We start from the raw sequence: 20184 nt of genomic DNA on the forward strand, positions 1-20184 counted from the left end.
CTTGGTGCCTGGCCCACATGCTGAGAAAAGCAAGGGCCCTTATAGGCTACTAACAGCACAAACTCTCAGTAACAGTAATGTTTTTGAAATAACTAGAGGTACTTTTCCAATAACATGTGTTTTATTGTAGATGTTTATCTAACTAGGCCGCAAAACATATTCCTAAACGATTATTGGCAGTGTTTATCCAGTGCAGCAGCGGTGTTATTAGAAAATCAGTCACACTCTGTGGATGTTTCCTCGGCGCGCGCACTGGTCGGACGAGATTGTGCTCGCTGGGTCGGCCGCTCGCGCCGGTAAACCCGCAACCCGCTCCTGCTGCCACACCCCCTTTCTCACGAGCACTGAATGGTACGTCCCGGTGATGCCGAACGTGTCAGACAGTAAAAAATCCGTGAAGACTTGAATTTAAATCCTAACCATTCAGAATACGACGCTCCCTCCCGTGCGAGTGTGCTTGTGTATATGAGTAGCAGCTACCCGCATCCCGTTTCACTCAGCATCCGCTCTCGCGCATTTCCCGGTAACCGAGCACCGCGCTTCTGCCGTCTCACCGGAGTCACCGCATCTCCGACCGAGGAGCTCTGCTTTCTGAAGGATAAACGCCAGGATTCGGTGCCAGACCCTTTTCCCACATATCTACCAGAGATTAAATGATCTATCCGGGGATTTTACACTGAATCATGCTCAGCGTTGACGAAGGTAAGGAGCAGAACCCCGGTAAACATAACCGGTTCTCCATAACTGCGTGTGTTTGTGGGTGTTTGCTCGTATACGCTGAATACAGACGTGAATCCAGTTTCTCAAACGAATGACTGCAGTCCATCGCTGTCCGTTTTCTAATAAAGTACGTTAAACACTTCTCTTTTCCTTATCCGATAAGAAATAGAGAAACCGTTATTGAGAACAAGCTCGGTCATTTTTTTTCAACCTGCGCAGCACATCTGTGTAACTGATCCGAGGCTCTCCCAGCTCAGACATCCACAAACATGCAGCCGTTAAAACGGCTTCGGTTCCCATCCATACACCGTGAGACTTTCTCGTTTTTAGAGGCGAGCTTTCCCGCCGTCACCGCGCGCATATCATTCTTGACAGTATCGACTGGGCACGAGACACCAATTACCCGCTGCTTGTGAACTTGACTGACTGAATGCGACCTTTACGGTCTTTTACTCTTTAATTGTGATATATATTTCCACGAGTTATGTGCGAGAATACAGCAGACGGGTCTAAATCAGTGTGAGGAGATTTCACGGAGAAATATGAGCACGGTCTCGCGCACGACCGGGTCACCTGCACGTCGCGGCAATTGTACTGGTAAATATTACAATTTCACGGGATTTTCTCCGTTTTAGCAGCGAATACATACCACCCCACCAGCTGCTCGAATCCTGTGTTTTTCCTGTGTTGTTATTCGCTTCCCCGTTAGTGTGTATGAGTGGTTTGCGACACATCTGTGCATTATTCACTCAGTTTCCCTTAGAGAGAAACCGCTGCTAACATTAATAGAGTTGGTCGGGAGTTTAAGTGGCCATGCTTTTGATTTAATTTTTATGATTATACCAGATGAGAAGGTGGGGCACACGATTTTGTGTGTCATATAATTCAACACTAAATAAAGAATTTATAGTATTCTAGACGTTATATATGCAAAAAATACCAGGGCACTCCACTTCTTTGCATATGTGTGTGTGTGTGTAACTTATAGGCTATATATCAGGATCATTATTTATTAATCTTAAAATGATTAACAAATCATTTTTATATTGATTGGATTTAATTATAGGCTACTAATAATACTAGGTCTACTGCTTTTGTTTTTAATTTTAGCATTTGTATCCCTATGCAAGGAAAAATCTTATTTTACCTCCTCAGGACCCTCTTTTCAATATTTTACTCAGAAATTTGTCCCACATACATTTTCACGATACAGAAACCGCACACACGCAAATAATAGATGTATTTGCATATTTAAACAACTCAGTAGTTTCTTAACATAATTTTATGTCTTTTCTTAAAAGAGCAATTGCATGTGTTAAAACCCACAATAATAAAGGAACTGCAGACTGCAGTATAAATTACATTTACACAGATGATCTCCAAAAAACATGAGTTTAATTAGTTTAATTTGACTACTTAATGTATATGGCTCTGGATTTTCTTGCAGAAGGATACTGGTATACTTATGAGAATGAATATTTGACAGATTTGTAAGAATTTTGTTTGGCTGCAGATAGTTGTAAGTAAAGAAGATATGTTTGCTACTATTGCCCATCCCTCAACATTACATAAAATCAGGCAAAGTGTGATTGGTGTTTTAATATGTCTGTGAAACGGCCCATTCATTTCTGAATTGAGGGTTCTTTAAGCTACAGTATACACACCAAATGTAATGCTGATGGTCAACACTTTGGTTTGTGATACTAACACTCGTTGTCTAGTGAGAGCAACAGGGTACGCTATATAGTCGAGCATTTACAAAGAAAGTACCAGCATTTGATGTGAGTTTCTGGTACAGTATTGTCGGTATCCGCATTGGCGTGTTATGGCCCACGTTGAACACTGACTAATATAAAACGTGTACATTTTTGTGTGTAATGGTGCTAGAATATGTATTTTTTTAGCATGGTGATGGTGCATTAGTTTAATACTTGTTTTATATTACAACACAAATCCAAGTTTGGGTTAAATCATTAATGTGCCCTCATGTAAGACACAGGTTGCTCCAGGCACATTATCTCAGCAAGTGGTTAACTGTAAGTTGTGAAAAGCAAGTGCTAAATGGCACGTATGAGCATGCAGTATTTTTGTGCTAGAAAATGGTGTGTTTGTTGATATGTCAGTCTGCCGTTGGTGAATTAGCCTGAATTTTTTGTGACTTCTAGAATCTTAATTATGCTGAAATATCTCTGAAATGCAAAACCGCACACTGCCTACTTTATTAGAAAATGGCACTAAATTAAATGTAAAATGCCTTATTATTTTTGCGATTTTCTCTCCCGACCTTTTGATTTATATGTAAGGCTGCCCATATTTAAGAAATTTCTATTACCAGGGATATTAAAGTTTGTCAGTCTGGCACGTAGTCCTCTGAATCGAAGCAAGGCCTTGCATTCTGTACTGGCAGCTAATTTCTTCATCTTGTGTGGATTGTTGGGATTGGGAACCTAAATCCAATACATTAGATTATCAACATTAGATTATTAGACCTTAATGGAGTGCCATATTTGACATTAGAGATGTGTGTGTTACTCATATTCTCATGTATTTCTAAAAACATATGCTACAGTACACCTTTCTTTTCCCCTTTCGCCTGTCCCTGTCTTTGTCTCTCTCTCCTTATGATGTCAAGATTTAGCAGGGACGGTAGCTATACCCACGCTGGCATTAACCCCCTGCTATGCCTCACCCTCTCTTAACAATAGAGGTAAAGACCCGGAGGGGTTCCTGCCTGCTCTCTCCCACTCTCAGCAAATGCTACAGTACTGCGTTCAGCTTTCATTAACGCCATACTCACTGGGAGAGAGCGAATACTGAGAGTTCTTAGCTTTCTGACAGGCTCCACCGGCTTGAGAAGCTAATACATCATAGGCGTGCAGCTAGTGCAGCCCAGGGGTACTATTGTTCGACGTTTAACATTTATTAACCGACATTTTTAGAAAAAAATTGTTGCAATAGTAATCAATTAATTTCCAGTTGAAAATAACAATGCTGGATGCATATTTTAACAAACGCTTGCAGTGAGGTGTGGATATTAGGGGTTGACTGATATATTGACCAATGTGCAGACGCCCATTCTTTGTCTGCATTAGTTTGCCATCTTTGTTCAACAGTTCTATCTAATAATAGATGCTTTTTAATGCAAGTAATCAGAAAATTCTGATGAATACATTTTATAAACCACACAAACAAATATTTCCAATTTTAGTATTTTAGCAAAAATATGTAAAATGTATTTATTTGCAGCAGGTGTGCTTGTGTTATATAGGGTTTGCATCGGCCACAATTTTCTATAAAATATTGGCATCGGCCATCAAAAAACCTAGTTATTAATTTGTTTGCATAGCTGCAACTGTAATTATGGCAGATCAACCATATGAAACCCAAACCCATATAAGGGTTTATCAAACAGTTTGGTGTCACAAGGGGGAATATATTGGACCTCATTACAGATTAGCCACCGCTGTCAACTGGCCTCAGCTTTGACATTAGCATGTTAGCACTACTCCCTCATGTCTGGATTAATACTGTACTGGAAACAGGGGATTAAGCTGCAGTTACCCAACCCAGATCTGCCAGTCACACAGCCGTTAATTATACCAGCACAGTGTCTTTTGCTTAATACTTCAGTGAAGTTTAAAGCGCTGATGAGCAATAACCAGGGGACCAATCACCAGTGGTTTGTTTTGCTGCATATATCTAAATACTTCAAGGTTATTTGGGCATTATTAAGGTTAGAAAAGGCAATGTATTCAGCATATAGTGGAGCAAAATCTTTTGTTATGCTGAAACATATTATTACACTAATAGCTCTTTTTAAGAGGAATTCACTACAGCAGGATGTTTATTTACTTGTAAATGTAGGATAAAATGATAATATTAATTGTTACTAATATTAATGATAATATTGTAGGTTTAGGGCTTATGTTTTTTTTTGCGTGTTCAAATTATATATTTATATATTTTATATATATATATATATATATATATGTAAAAATGAAGAAGGTATAGCTCAACCATTACCCACAAGAAAGTACTATTTACAGTTGCTAGAAAATGCAGCAGCACATTATCTACAATAGGACTTCCATTAATACAGAAGCATGCTGGGACTCTGTGCTGTGCTCGTGGTTAATTATATTTCTTTCCCCCATTCCTCTTTTCGTATCCTCTTATCAGACCCCCAGTGTGAATCTCACTCCTCCTTTACTTCCTCTCTCTTCCTCTCTTACCCTCTTTATTTTGTAAGCCCCCTGGCTTTTATGCCATTCAGATAGATTGTAGTCTTTCTAAGGAAGGTGGTAGTTTTCACAGTCTTGACCCACCCCCAAACTCACTCCAATTCAATAACGGTGAGCTAAAAGTCCTTACACATCTCTCCATATTAACCTTATTCTTTCTGTTTCTTCATATGACTCTTCCATCTCTGTTTCCTCCCCCCTTTCTTCTCCTTGAGAAGATAAATAAATAATTGCAAAATGAACAAGTTAAAAAAATGTATCCCTGAGATTCTAGAGGACTGTAATGTCAAAATAGATGCAGTGTTTTATCATTCAGTTTTGTAGCTTGGCTTTGTGGTGATTGTTAATCACAGGGTATGTTACAATCACACTGTAGTGCCCTGTGAACTGGATTACACAGGGTGTTAATCTTAACATCTTAAGTGAGGTTCCTCATCGTTGCTGTCGTACATGTTCAGTTCAAATGACAGTTTATAAATAGAAGATGTGTACCTTGATATATGACTTCATGACATTTACCCATCAGTTCCTTCCTATGCATCACCTCTGTACCACTCAATGCTTTATTCAGGTTAATTGACCTCAAGATTGGTTTAACTAGCAGTTATGCCTGTGTATAAAGCACACCAGATTGGTGACTGCTACAGCGTGATAAACATAAACCAGTCCCTCCAGGATTTCACGATTTTTTTGTGTGATTTTTGCGATCAAAATGACTGATTTTGTGGTGGTAATTTCCAGAAATTTGTGAAAAAATGTGCGATTTTTTATATTTTATAATTAGGACATCACATTTACCATAATAGTATTATGTCAGATGCACAATAGTCATACATGACACAAATCACAAACAAAATGCATAAAGCTTGTTTATTTTGGTCTAATCAAATTCTCATCAAATTAACTTTTAAAACCTGACCTATGTAAATATTAACAGCAGGTGTAGTAATTTATACTGTAGAACTGTGCATAAATCCTGAGTTGAGGGGTCCTGAGCTGCAGAAGGCAACCAGTTCACTTATAGTGCGGCGTTTTGCATGGCGTCCCCACTGCGTATAGCTACGCAATACGAAGTGACCGTTCGAAAGGGAACTACTCGGTTACTATCGTAACCTCAGTTCCCTGAGAGGAATTGTTTTTCCCTGAGAGGTGTATTGCGTAGCCGGCCGCACTATAGTAACCTGGCAAGTTGTCGCTTCAGTCGTTAAACCTGCTACAATGGCGTTTTTCGGGGACTAATATCATAGACAGTAAAAGAATAGGCTTGTTTGAGATGAGCAAAATCTGCGCAGAACCGATCACCGGTGATCAGCGCGAGATGCATGCCGGTTAGAAATGTGTCCGAGTGCGGTCCGCCTTGCTCTGATGTCATGCTGACGTATGTCAAAAATCTCTCGCGAGCGCAAGGCGGACGTGTCGGATTCTGCAGTCGAGCGCAGTTGTTCTCCACCGACTGCCCTGATCAAAAGCACGATGGGAAACGACTTGCTGACGACACAGCTTAATGCTCATTGGTTTAAACAACTGTGATGTATTGTTCTCTTTTAAAATGTTTGATTTTAAAACTCTAATATCATGTTTTATGTGTATATGTTATGTCTGAATATTCCCAAACTATCTCTTTGGGTTATGCAATTTAATTTTTATAAAAAATACAAATAAATAAAAACACATATGTCTGTATGCTATTAAAGAAAAAAATATTGATAAACATGTATTTGGAATGGAATTAAATAACAAGTAGGCTACTTTGGGTGTCTTGTTAATTTGATTTATTTTCATATAAAAGCAACAGAACTTGAATTACATCCAGTTTATTAGCAACACTGTGCACGAGCGTGAATCCCGCGATATCCATCTTTGATCTCGCAGGTGTCAGATCCACTACGAGAAGAGAGAATTGTCCGGCTTGCCTGCGCTTTTTTCACTCCTCCTCTCACAGCCGCCTACTCTCGCATACAGTACATTTCAGGCGAGGCAAGGCGCATCTCAAACAAGCCTAATAACATGGGCTAAGGCCGCGCCCCCTTGGCGGGCTCTGACGTGTAATGGCGTGATGCTAGCTCATTGGCGCACACGTCAGAGGCGCCCGCGCCATTGGATGTGCAGTTGCCGCAGCACAGCCAATGAGTGAGCCAGACACTCACTCTGTGCTAGCTGTGCAGCTTCAGTAAATCGAGGAAAAGGAGTTTCCCCTTTTCCCGCAACATCTTTTTTTGATTTTGCGTTGTATTCAGCGATCGCGGAATCGCGAAAAACTGGAGGGACTGATAAACATTAAGAAAACACAATGTACTCTAACAGTATCTTTTTCAGCATAATTTTATAATGGATTGTACCACTATTTTTACATTTGGATTACCTTTGCTGTCTGTTAAGCTAATCTTTGAAAGCATTAGAAATTTTATAAATAATTAAATGTAAAGTCTTCAGCAATTTCCAAAATGTTTATTTTTCAAAATGTACATTATAATGTTGTGATGTCTAAATTCACTTTTATCATTTAAAACAGTTGATTTTAAATTTGTTTAGCCTAAATTATTTTTTTATTCATTTATTTAGATAAAAGGATATCATTTTATTTAAGCCATTTAGTCATTAGCCACAACTTGATTTTTTTAATTATGAGGTCGCGCTGGTACGACCACGACCACCACGCCCACGTTGCCCAACTGATAAGTGCTGCCATTTCTGTTGCACATAAGAAACACCAAACGATAAATGAAATGAAAGCGGAACGAAACTGTGCTACTCGTTTGAGTGAGACTGGGATAGCTTCAGGCCGGAGTAATGGGCGTGCTGAAAGGTGTATTGCTACAACAGAAACTAAAGCCCCGTTCACACCGCCAGCGATTTTGTCGCTGCATGTCGCTAGTCTCTGTACAGTGAAGTCACTTGTGGGCGTTCCTAGTGCTGTCGCTCAAATTTTATTGGTAGACTGCATGTCTGAGCATATCTATAGAAAATACCATCACAAGTGTTATATTAAACTAAGATATGATTCTAATTTGACTTGGAATTGGTCTTAAAAGATTTAAAAGTAATATTATGCTGTTGGGAGAGTGTTGTTATATTAACCACAGCAGTGCAGTGTATTAAATATTTAACTACATTAACGATCGATCAATCAACAAATGAAACTCACTCATACTGTCAACAGTTACTAAAACGTCATTCGAATTTGACAAGTAATCCATTTTCTTGTCCCTTATAATCCACATAATGCAGGGGAAACTGTAAAATGAACTGCAGCAGTGCTGAAAAATGTAATATAAGTGCATATAAATGTATGTTTCTTTTCCATGCATCATTTTATTATATCCATGTATGTGGTTACAGTCAAATCATAACAGTGAAATCGCCCTCGAACTCTTCTGTCTTGCCTGCACTCGAGACGGTGACGTGAGCTCCACTGAAAAGTCTTCTTTCCTATTGGTTGTCGCTCGCGAAAATCACTTCTCATTTGCATAAAGTTGAAATTTTTCAACTTTTGTCGCTTGTCTCTTGTCGCTTGACACGCCCACATTCTGTCGCCAACGGTCACTGTCGCTCGTGTCGCCGGAAGTCGCCAGCGCTCCATTGGAATGAATGGGATTGTGTCGCTTTGTCGCTGCGTGACGCTGGCGGTGTGAAAGGGGCTTAACCCCTTACCCCACACCTTGACAGACAGCTTTCGAGACCAATGATACAGACCTTTCTCCATGCCTCCTACCTTTCTCCACGCCCATTACTCCAACTTGCAAATACCCACACTTGGTTTGGGTCTAGCCGCACGGACCGTTTATCAGCCTGGACTAATAATAAACAGCACAGGACGAGCTCAGAACAGGTTTACTCGCGAGCCGATCTCAAAAACGTGACACAGCGCTGGGAGATCCAGTGAGAAAGCATTTGGATTTGCAGCAGAATTATTAACATTGCTGTAGGGCTGGGCAGTATGATGATCATTACCATGTATAAATGTCTATCGTTAGAGATTTTTCTAAATTGCGTATATTGCGAATATAAAGAGCGGGACATGCTTGATGTTAGAAAGAGTTATAAGCGCAATATATCCTGAAAAGGAACTCTGTGCGGTCCTCTCTCCTCTCTCAGAAGGTGAATGCCCATCGTGTAGAGTATTCATACACAGCCGGTTATGTCTCAAGCAAAGTAAACAGTTGGGTGTAAAACGGATATGTATCAGTATCTGTGCGTTTGGTCAGTGACAGTGACAAGTGACAGCAGCCTAATATACCTACCTGCTGCTCTGTGTCATTAATGTGAATCAAACAAAAGAGAAGATAACTTACTGCTCTTTTAATGAATCACTTTTTTTAGTAAGCACACATTTATGTACAGTATTTAGTTCGTACAGTTCGTACTTTATTTTTACTTTTCATTATTAAACTTCTGTACTAATTCTAACTACGTTAAATAAACCTATTGTACCAGAAAAACTGAATTTGTTTGATGTCATATTTTTGTTGTATTGTATTTTTCCTATTTGTAATTTGCTTATTTTTTCTTATTTTCAATAACAGAAATGAGATAAATTAACTATATTTTGATACAAAATATTTTGAAATAAGAATTTGGTCTCACCCACCACCCACCCCTACATTGCCGCGAGATCTAGTGAGACGCTTTCAAATTCGGCGCAGAAATCTCTGTTATAAACCATAGATATCAGATCAAACAGTGCTGACATGGAAACCAGGAGAAACATTGTGCCATGAACGAACAAGCCATTGAAGGCTTTTCAGTCCACAAATCACCAACATTCACCTTGGATTTAATGTAGTAATGCGTAACCATGGTATTGTGGCAGAAATATATATATATTTTTTACATTCTTTTGCATTTTGTACATTGAATTATTCATGTTCAAACAACTCTTTTGAGAGTGAAATTCAAGCACTTTTCAAAGATTTTCAAGTGCTTTAAACAACGTTTTACTGCACTTCAAAGCTCTTAATATGTTATTGAATTTATATTTAGACATTATGAAATCACTATTATGTCAAAGTTTGACATTTTATCATGTACTGAAGTATGAAGTAAGGAAAGTCACAAAGTCTCAAGAAAAACAAAAACTTTTCTTCAAATTTTTATAATCACTGAAAGCTGTCAGTCAGTTCAGTATGATACTATAGAAGAACAATGGTACATTTAATAATAGTAGAATATTAATAATCATTTTGCTATAAAAATTAGGTTTTTGCATGTTTCTGTTAATATGTTGAATGTTATCATGTTAGGCTACACCTGAATTATCATTTTAATATTGTGCTTTCCTAATATATGGTTTACAGTGTGACATTTAAATTAATTTAAATATGTCACACAAATGTATTATATTTGTATACATTTGAAAATATAATGTTTTATGTCATATTTATATTTTTGCCGTAATTGAATCATACTTAAAGCCCTGATCTGCATAACTCTGCATGTTTTTAGATGACGTCGCAGGTCTTTTTAAGTGAAGGAATTTGGGTTACACTAAGGTGTCATTGTTACAGTGTAATTATATATTTATTAAGTACCGAGTAATAGTAATTAACGACATGTACTTACTATAGGGTTAGGGTAGGATTCGGATTTGGTTGAGGGTTAGTTGCGTGTAATTATGCATAAATCACTGTTATTACTGTGGTAAATACGTGTAGCATATGTAACAAGGACACTGTAAAATAAAGTGTTACCGGAAATTTAAGAAAGCTAATGGAACTCTACAGATATCCCTGACTGAGTGTGTGGAGAGCACTGAACATATTGTAGTTCCAGAGACTTTTGAGAAGACTGATGTCATTGTAAATGCAGGATTCTCAAACCTCCAGAAAACAAATCTCGATTTAGTTTTTTTTATATTTATTAATGTATTAAAAATGAACATTACATTTCTTGTTCAATGAAACTAATTCACTATAGGAACTGTCTTCCTCTAAAAATAAGCTCTAGAAGTGTGTGATAAATGGGGTTTCTAAGACGCACTCATTAAGTCTCAGATATGTGTGTTTGAGAAGCATGGACCCTCATCATTCTCATTGTCTTCCTCCAATTTGTGAATAATGTGAATAAGATTGAGCATGTAGAACATGTCTCAGCGATGACCAGATTGACCGAGCGGCTGCACTCAGCTGAATGATTATATTCATGTTTTTTAGATTTTTCACTCCTAGATATTTGAAATGCATGAAATACCACAACACATTTTATTTTACGTGATGGAAAGCAAATATTCTCTGTCTACGCCGCGCTGTCCTCCAGCACAAACATATTATGTGTGAATGATATTTAGCATATGTCACAGCAGACTGTAAAAATGCTTTTTTTTTATTGGTTTAACCTTCTGTGCGTTTTAACCTTACTGTGTGAATTTATTGCGTTTTGTATTGCGAACTCTTTTTGATAGTAGGTAAATTGGAAACAGTAATGTATCTCTCTATCTACCTCTGTTAAATTACACATTTCAACAGGGGGGGAGGGGGGCGTCCTCACTCTATAGGTCAGGGCACACATTTCCATCCATTTTAAAAAGGTTATGCTGCCTTTCAACACAATAGGTGAAAAAGACGCATTGTCCAGCTCGAGCACCCATAACAGTGCCCAGCAGACATGGCCGTACAGCTTGATTTAATGACACATCTTACATTGCAGGTTTAGAGTAATTAACATGCTGATGAGACATTTTGGAATATATTCTTATTGTAATCAGCAGACTCATTTGCAAAGTAAGAAACATCATACAGCAGGGTGCCGGGGTTGGTTACTTGTCATTTAGCAGATGCTTTTATCCAAAGCAGCGTACAGTAAACTAATTTCAGGAGCGACCTGGGATCAGGTACTATCTTTCTCAAGGGCACCACATTGACGATGGGTCTCAGTAACTTTCCACAGTAGCTGTCCTTTGCTGAGGTGTGAACCTGCAACCTACGTACAGTAACCCGTCCAGGTTGTCCAGGACAGTGGAGAGGTGACAGGAAATCATAGGAAGTGGGTGGATTGTATTTGGAATTAACACAGACTTCAGGTAATATCTCTGATAATCAGTCCAGATTGTTAACAGTTATAACAGCTAGGGGGTCCTTGGTGGTTCTACAAGGGGTCTGCCAATTATTGTTTTGTCCCACACTAAAAAAAAAGGGAATAGTTCAGCAAAAAAATTTAAACATTTCCAAATCTCGTATTACTTCATACATTCTTGTTTTGACCATACAATGACCGTTTATGTGGTCCAGTGTTGTTTTGCACCCTGCTGACTTTCATTGTATGCACAATAATATATTTTCTGTGTTCCAAAGAAAGGCAAGCCTGTAGATTTGGAACTACATGAGGGTGAATAATAATAAATGATGACAGAATTTTGAACTATCCCTTTTAAGTTAAACAGCTTAATTTAAGAAGCTGAATATGTTTCACTCTGGTGCTCATAATAAAACGTTAAATTAAAATGTAATCTAAAAGTATATGACTCAATCATTTTTATACTGGCCTCACAATGTACACATCATATATGTAAACACGTTATGGTACCATATGCGCTTTTGAAATATGGATTAGTGTGCATAACTTAGGTGATATTGCAGTATTTTATCACTGTGATCATAAATATTAAAATGCTTGATGATTCTCTTAGCTGATGCTCACACTTAAATTCTCTTATGCAAAGCATTTGCTGTAACAACCATTTCTTAAAGAAAGCTCTCTGGCTTCATTGATGAAGCCCATCGAGTGATTAATCAAGCACATGGGCATGAGTTTTGTCACAACACAGTCCTCCAATCTGAAGTTCTTGAGCCACGCTGTAATTTAAGTATGATTGGATTTTAGTGCGTTGAGATGATTAGGCGTTTAGGAAAGAGTTTGCTATCAGTGAGACAGCCTTTAAAATGGGCCTTGTCAGGCTCTCATCTGTGCCACTGCAGGTGCTTTGTTAACCTGTAATAAGGGCACTTCAACGGTTCACCTCAAGACCGAACTCCAACCGGCCACCTGTTGTGGAATGATTAGGGATAATTGTAAGTGTAAGTGTGTGTGTGTGTGTGTTTAAAGAAGCCTTAAGCCTGTAAAGCCCTCACCTAATCACCTGTAACTGCTTAGCCAAAGATCTCTGACTGATTTGGGTGTGAGATTCAAAGCCCTGTAGACCTGATCTGATTCCACTGCTGTACTATTTCCCTCCAATGCTTCTGACATGGATTCTGTTAAGCAAGCATAGCCCTAGACCTGAAATAAAGCCTTCTGGACCATAATAAATATTTTGTTACACTTCTCATTTAATTTGGTTCATTTCCTTGAGCTAAGTTTTGTTTTTCCAATGCACTTACAAATATACAATATTTGTATTCCTCCTCACTAATTTGCATACTATTGCATGCTTAATGCAAAGCCTGTATTTGAGGTCATATCCATTGTATTTCACTACAGTTGATATGACCTCATAAAAAAAGACACCCTCAGTTTCTATGACAGTGACATTAGTAGCGATGTCACACCGATCAAGCTGAGAAAATGCAAACAGCTGAATAATTTAACAAGTCATCTCACCACACCGAATCAAAGGGGTCGCCATTGAAAAGTGTTTTTCATCTGGGGGGGGACCACATGAAAAATTAGGATTCTTGAAGGAGAAAATATAAAACATCTCGCTGAATCATTGTTCACTTGTTATTGTCAGGGACCTCATAAAGCTGTTCATTTAAATTTAATATTTTATAGTATTTAATAGATATAAATTCACATTCTGCTGCATAATTAATGAAGCAGGGCTCTTTTTTATCTTCATACAGCATGATTATTTTGGAGAAATGTGGCAGTGTTGAAATATCACGTTGTGAAATTGTATTAGCTTATGAATTTTTATCAGAGCCACCGTTTGCATGCTTGACATTAAGTGTTTTTGTTGTTGTAGAGATTATTACGGATGTGTGCCGGGAATGAAGAGAAGCACGTCAGGGTCATGGTGGAAATGCTTCGGAGAGGTGTTTATTTAGTATTAAGAGGCCGATCAGACTGAAGAGGTTTTGGAGTAGCCGATGGGTCAGTTTCTGTCGTGCTAGAGTGCACTGATAGTGCTCTACGGGAGCTCCTTGTGTGTCTGTGCACTCGTCGGGAGTTCTCCAGGAGATGGGGGTTGAGGAGGCGGAACATGAATTCGGAGTGTCTTGGAGAGACTGTCTATTTGGTTGCTTCAGCATAAACCTCATCTGTTTCTGTTAGATTGAAAAAGAGGTAGAGAGGAGCATTACTTGTCGCCTTGTGTAGCCTTAGCCTGGCGAGCATGAATCGACTCCAGTCTTCAGCTGAGTGTTGTGGTTCTGGCCAAGGTGCTAATGGAGTGTGTGTGCTGGATTGGTGCAAAGGAGACCTGAGGAGACTCACTCAGGACATCTGACCTGAGTGAGTAAGCAGCTCTTGCAACTGATGAAACAACTAGACATGAACCATATCAGTTATTAGTTGATTTTTTTTAATGTACACTACAGTTCAAAGTTTGGGGTCAATCAGAAAGGATACATTAAATTGTTTAAAAATAACAGTAAAGATTTACAAAAGATTTATATTCAAAAATAAATGCTGTTCTTCTGAACAATCTATTAATCAAACAATGCTGAAAAAAATATTAAGCAGCATAACTGCTTTCAACATTGATAATAAAAAGAAATGTTACTGTCACACATGCTGTGTATATAATCCAAAAGACTATGGAAATTAAAGCCAATGGAGTTTTAATGAACAGCGTAACACACTAGCTTACCACATCAACACAAGACAAAGGACTGAAGAAACTGAGGACTTAAATACACCGGGATGGTAATCAACAGAACAATGAACAGGTGAAGACTAATCAGTAACCATAGTTACAAACAAGTGCTGGGAAAACTGATAAGAAAGAAAACTATGTCAAACCAAAATACACGGACAAGAATTCAAGCAAAACAGATCATACACGTGACAGTTACTTGAGCAGAAAATCAGCATATTAGAATGATTTTAGCATATTAGAAGATCAAATGACACTGAAGAATGGAGTAATGGCTGCTGAAAATTCAGCTTTGCCATCACAGGAATAAATTACATTTAACAATTGAAAAGTAATTTTTTTAATTCTAATAGTATTTACAATACAAAGTTTCACTATAATACTGTTTTACTGTGTTTTTGAGCAAGTAAGTACAGCCTTGGTGAGCATTAGAGAGATAAGAGCCTTTTAAAAACATTTAAAAAATCGTACTGATCCCAAACTTTTGATCAAGTACTGAATTGTATCAGTACTGTTCGATGTTGAGTGTGTTGGATGACGTTGAATATTTAATTCTACTTGATAATTTCCCATATTTGAACAATTTTATTACATCTGCTGCCATCTACCCCACACACTTAATCTTTAAAAACTCCAATAAATCAACAACACTGTTAAATATAATCTTTAGCAAATCCCAAAAGGAATATCAATTTTTCATATTGTACAATACAGTGCAGTGATGCCTAAATTCACTAGTAGCTTTTTAAAATGATTGGTTTTAGTGTGATTTTTAATTTTAGACAAAATGGTACATACTTTTGATATCAGACAGTTATTCGCAATAACATGAAAAAATGTGTAGCTTATCTGTCAAAATTTAATTAATATTAGTGCATCCCTAGAAATAATGAGTTTACAAATAAAAACATTCATCTTATTTATTTAATATGGGAGAATGTTAAAGAGAGAAAGAGAGAGAAAGCAAATTCAGTCTCACAATGGGAGAGCTTTTTAGGCTGACATGAGCTTTTTGTACAAATTAAACTGTCTACAGCATTTAGTTCTAAATGTGTTTCATCATATTATTTTACATTGAGATATTTTTCCAAAGTGCCCAATGGGATAAAAACAGCAATGGAAATTATATTTCTCCAAAATGACTCCAAGCACAATTGCATCATAAACTCTCTCCAGCTTATGAAATTATTGATGTATTTATTCCAAAGCTCGTGAGATCAAGCAGAGAGGACAGTAGTACTGTAAGTTAGATCTGAAATTCAAATCTTAATTGAATTGGATCATTATGGGAAATTCAGCTGCATTATGCTACATGCACAAAGAAGTTACTTTCAAATGCGAAACAGTATGAGTTGGTGTCCATTGCTTATAAATGTTTAGAAGGTTAAAAACTCTTAAACTTGAACTGCCCTCATTCAAAAGCCTCCAGCATCTCAGCAACACATGAATGGCTGAATTTATGAAAGCGTTTACTGCCAGACTTCTAGAGCGAAATGTCTAAGTCTGTGATTTGTAGAGGTTGTAGATACTTTCCAGTCCATTATACGAGTAGAAGTACATGTGAAGAAAAAAAAGTGGCATTTGCTGCAGGCGGTGGTAAATGCAGCTTGTATTCAAACATTTGAAAACGTCCAAGGTGTCAAATAGGAGCATTTCCAAAGATGATTTACGCATTAGAAATATGAGGTCCCTCATCTTCCTGCCTCTGTCAGTGTCGTTTGTCGCAGGGTCTTTTAGATCAATGCAGAACTGTGAAACTCAACAAAGACAAATTATGGAAAGGGATCTCATTTGCGATATGCCGCGAGGAGGGGAACTTCATTTATGAGCGGAATTAATAAACGCATTTGGAATTTGAATCGGAACGTCCCCACGGGCTCTGGATTCTAAACATTCCATTAGTTCGCAGGAATGCTGTTGCGTTCAGATAAACGGACTCAGCTGCATGCCGAGTTTATTTATTCCTGTCCACCAGCTCATAGAGATACCGCGCTCGGAGGAAGTGCTCTGGTTGCGACATTAGTATGCAGGTACGGCATGATCTGGCTGCCGATCAGCTTTGCGGGGACCGATCTGCACCGGTTAGGTGGCGAATGGAGGTTCGGTCCCAGGTGATTGTGATCCATGAACTGGAGAGTTACTGAGATCACAGTGTTGCTCTATTACCATCGAGCCCTTGAGCTGGACACTGAACTCCAGGATACCCCAGAGGCACTGTCCCTGCAATTAGTGTACTGTCACTTTGGATAAAAAACCTCTAGTTAATGATCCAGGTAGATGGTCTGACATGAGAGCAATGTAACTGGCTCGAAACTGAGAATCCGGCTCTGGGTGAGGAGCTGGGGAATATCTTAGATGCATGATTGAACAAAACAACGGTGCAAGCCAGCTTCTCAGTTAAAACCGTGCGAGGTGCGTTGGGCGGGGGTGAAGGGGGTTGCTGTATTGGATTGTTTTATCCTCAGTGAACCTGTAGGCGGTATGCACTTCCTGTGTTCTGCGTTCTCCACTAAAAACGTAATTTTGTACGTTTGCATTCTCGTGTCAATGTCGTTTGTACATTTGGTGGTTGTTATTGTTTGTGTAGGTATACGCAACCCCTTACTGTTTTTGCTCGTCTGAACCAATCTCCTGAGAATAACTTGATCGCTTCTCTCTCGCGTCTTTCGCTGTCTCTCTCTCTCTCTCTCTCTGAAATGCTAATTCATTCTCTCACTCGTTCTTTCGTTCTGTCAGAGTGGGTGCGTAGGAGGGAGAAATGGCTTCTCGGGGAGAGGAGATAAACGCTGGTCTGAGATCAGTAAAATGGAGACATCTGGTAATGAGAGTGACTTTCATACACCACAGAGACCTGTGTTGCTTTTTTTTCTGATGCATTGAAAGTTTTACAAAAGCATCACTCCACAGTAGTTTGTTTTGTTTACCCTGCTTTGTGCCAGAGTGTTTCAGATGTGCGTTTTATTGGGTTTTTTCGAATGGTAACGGTTTTGGGGCGGGGTTTCATTAGGACGATTGATTGAGTATTTCAGAGCGCAGAGCAGGAGTTCATAGCTGAATAAATGCCAGACTGAAAGAGGCTGTCCCAGTCTGTCCCCAAGCATAACGGTCACCTCAGATTTCTCATCTCATGAAGGAAACTCAAGTTTGAAGGATGGTTTTCCTGAGAAATATCTGAAGCAGAGAAAAGAGAGGGAGATGTGATGTATATGTCACCCCGTCCTTTAATTAGTCAGCAAAGACAAAGACATTATTGCTGCACTCCTCTGTTCTAGTCTTGGTGAGAGTCAATTCAAAACAAGTAATGAAAGAACAATTGAGGAAGACATAAAAAGGCATTGGCACAGAAATGGCAAGAACAGATGATTGGAGAGAAAGAGAGAGTGTCATAGGGAGAGAGAAAAAGCTTTTCAGGTTGACCGTGACAAGGTGAGAGATAATGATAGAATCCAAACCCTAGAGAGATGTGTGTGTGTGTGTGTGTGTGTGTGTATATGTGTGTGTGTGTGTGGTGTTGGGGCTGATATTCATCATCACGGGTTAGGTGTGTGACTTTAGTCGCTCCATTGTCTTGAAAGCTCCCAGTGAAAAGAGGTATGAAAGAAAGTTTAAGGGCAAAACACACGGGCCACAGGTCAATCTTGCTCAACACACATACAGATTCTGACCGTTTTCCAGTGTTCGTGGGTTGTTATGGTTGTCGATTATGGCCATGTCTTGAGCTCACTCAAGCGAGGGAGAGGAACTTAGTGCACAGAGACACTGAAAACAGAGGAAGAGAAGGATTTGGCACTGGGTCAAAACACAAAACTGTTTAAAACAAGCATGCCTGTTTAAAACCTATTTAATCTGATCTGATCTTTTAGTAACAATTGTATTTTTGGCTCCATGTTATTTATACATTTTAATTAGGCCTGGGCAATATATTTTGGAACCTGTGATACTTTTTTCAGGATTCACTGATGATTAAATAGTTAAAAAGAACAGCATTTATTCAAAATAGAAATATTCTCCAACAATATCTTTACTATCACTTTTTTATCAATTTAACATATCCTTGCTGAATAAAAGTATTCATTTCATTCAAAACCCCCCCAAAAAAACCCTTTTGAATGGCAGTGTATATCGTTACAAAAGATTCCTATTTTAAATAAATGCTGTTCTTCTTTATCTTTTATTCACCAAATAATCCTGAAAAATAATAATAATCAAGCAGCACAACTGTTTCCAATACTGAATCAGCATATTAGAATGATTTCTGAAGTATCATGTGACACTGAAGACTAGAGTAATAATGGCTGATAAATTTTAGGTTTGCATCAGAAATAAATTATATTTTTTAAAGTATATTAAAATAAAAAATCATTATTTTAAATTGTAATAATATTTCACAATCTTACTGGGTTTTTTTTCTGTATTGTTGATCAAATAAATGCAGGCTTGATGAGCATAAAGAGACTTCTTTCAAAAACATTAAAAATAGTTATGTTTCCAAACTTTTGACCATACCAGCTGTCACAGACATTGCATTATCTTTTTCTTAGTTACACTTTCATGGACTTTTAGTTTCTTTAGTTCCTATTGTCCTTTGTTTAGTTTCCTGCCACTAATGAGTTGTCATGGAGATTCATTGAATCATCTCAGGTGTTTGTCATTAATTGCCCTCATTTGCCTTGTAGTTACAGTCTTTTCAGTTCTCATTTGTCTGGTCACATCAATGCATAGCCTAGCGGTTGTGTTTGTTGGCCTTCCTTGATTGGATTACCTTCTGTGTGGAATTGCAAAGCCTTTTGACCCTAAACCTTATCTTCCTGTGATTTATACAACCCAGTTGTGACACCAGCATCATACATATCGCAATGATTAATGTGCTTCTTATTTAATGACCATTTAAATTCAGTGTGTTTGTTTCACATCCAATTCTCGATGTTAATGAGTGTAAGAGCATCAGGATGGATCTATTTTATTAATATCTTTGATTTAAACATCTGTTGTAAAAATGAAAGTGATTTTGAGCTCTCTGTATGAATGAATCTGCGTCTGATGTCCGTGTGGCATTTTGCACACTTGAAAATTCTGTTATCATTTACTCACCCTTGACTCTGACTTCCATAGTAGGAAAGAAAAATACTATGGAAGTCAATGGTGCAATTAACAAGTAACAATTAACTAAATGTATATATTATATAACTTATTTACATTTTGTCAAAATTTTAAATATAAAATTGTAACTTATTGCCCAGCTCTAAATATAAAGCATCCAACTTGGATTCACCATCTTCAGTTTTATTTTATCATTAATAACTGTAACTACTATAAATAGCCTACATTTCAATGCTTTTTAAATAGCATAGTGCAGAAAAACACAGGATCAACTCCCAGTTTCATTTGTTATATAATGCTATCATGTGCTTTATACCTTTTCAAAGTTTAACCATGAATATAGGCAAGTATGATGATGTATTACAATTATTTGTT

At 38.0% G+C, this 20184-nt stretch overlaps 1 protein-coding gene across 1 annotated transcript in view; it reads left to right on the forward strand.

Moving 5' to 3' along the window:
• Positions 1–435: 435 nt before the first annotated feature.
• The window catches only part of tenm1 (teneurin transmembrane protein 1), a 157985-nt gene continuing 138236 nt past the window's right edge, over positions 436–20184 (forward strand). Inside the window, exon 1 of the mRNA XM_084414207.1 lies at positions 436–702. The gene's annotated coding sequence lies outside the window, so the exon portion shown is untranslated. The remainder of the gene's footprint in view (positions 703–20184) is intronic.

Source organism: Rutilus rutilus (assembly GCF_951802725.1).
Source record: "Rutilus rutilus genome assembly, chromosome: 7".
NCBI lineage: Eukaryota > Metazoa > Chordata > Actinopteri > Cypriniformes > Leuciscidae > Rutilus > Rutilus rutilus.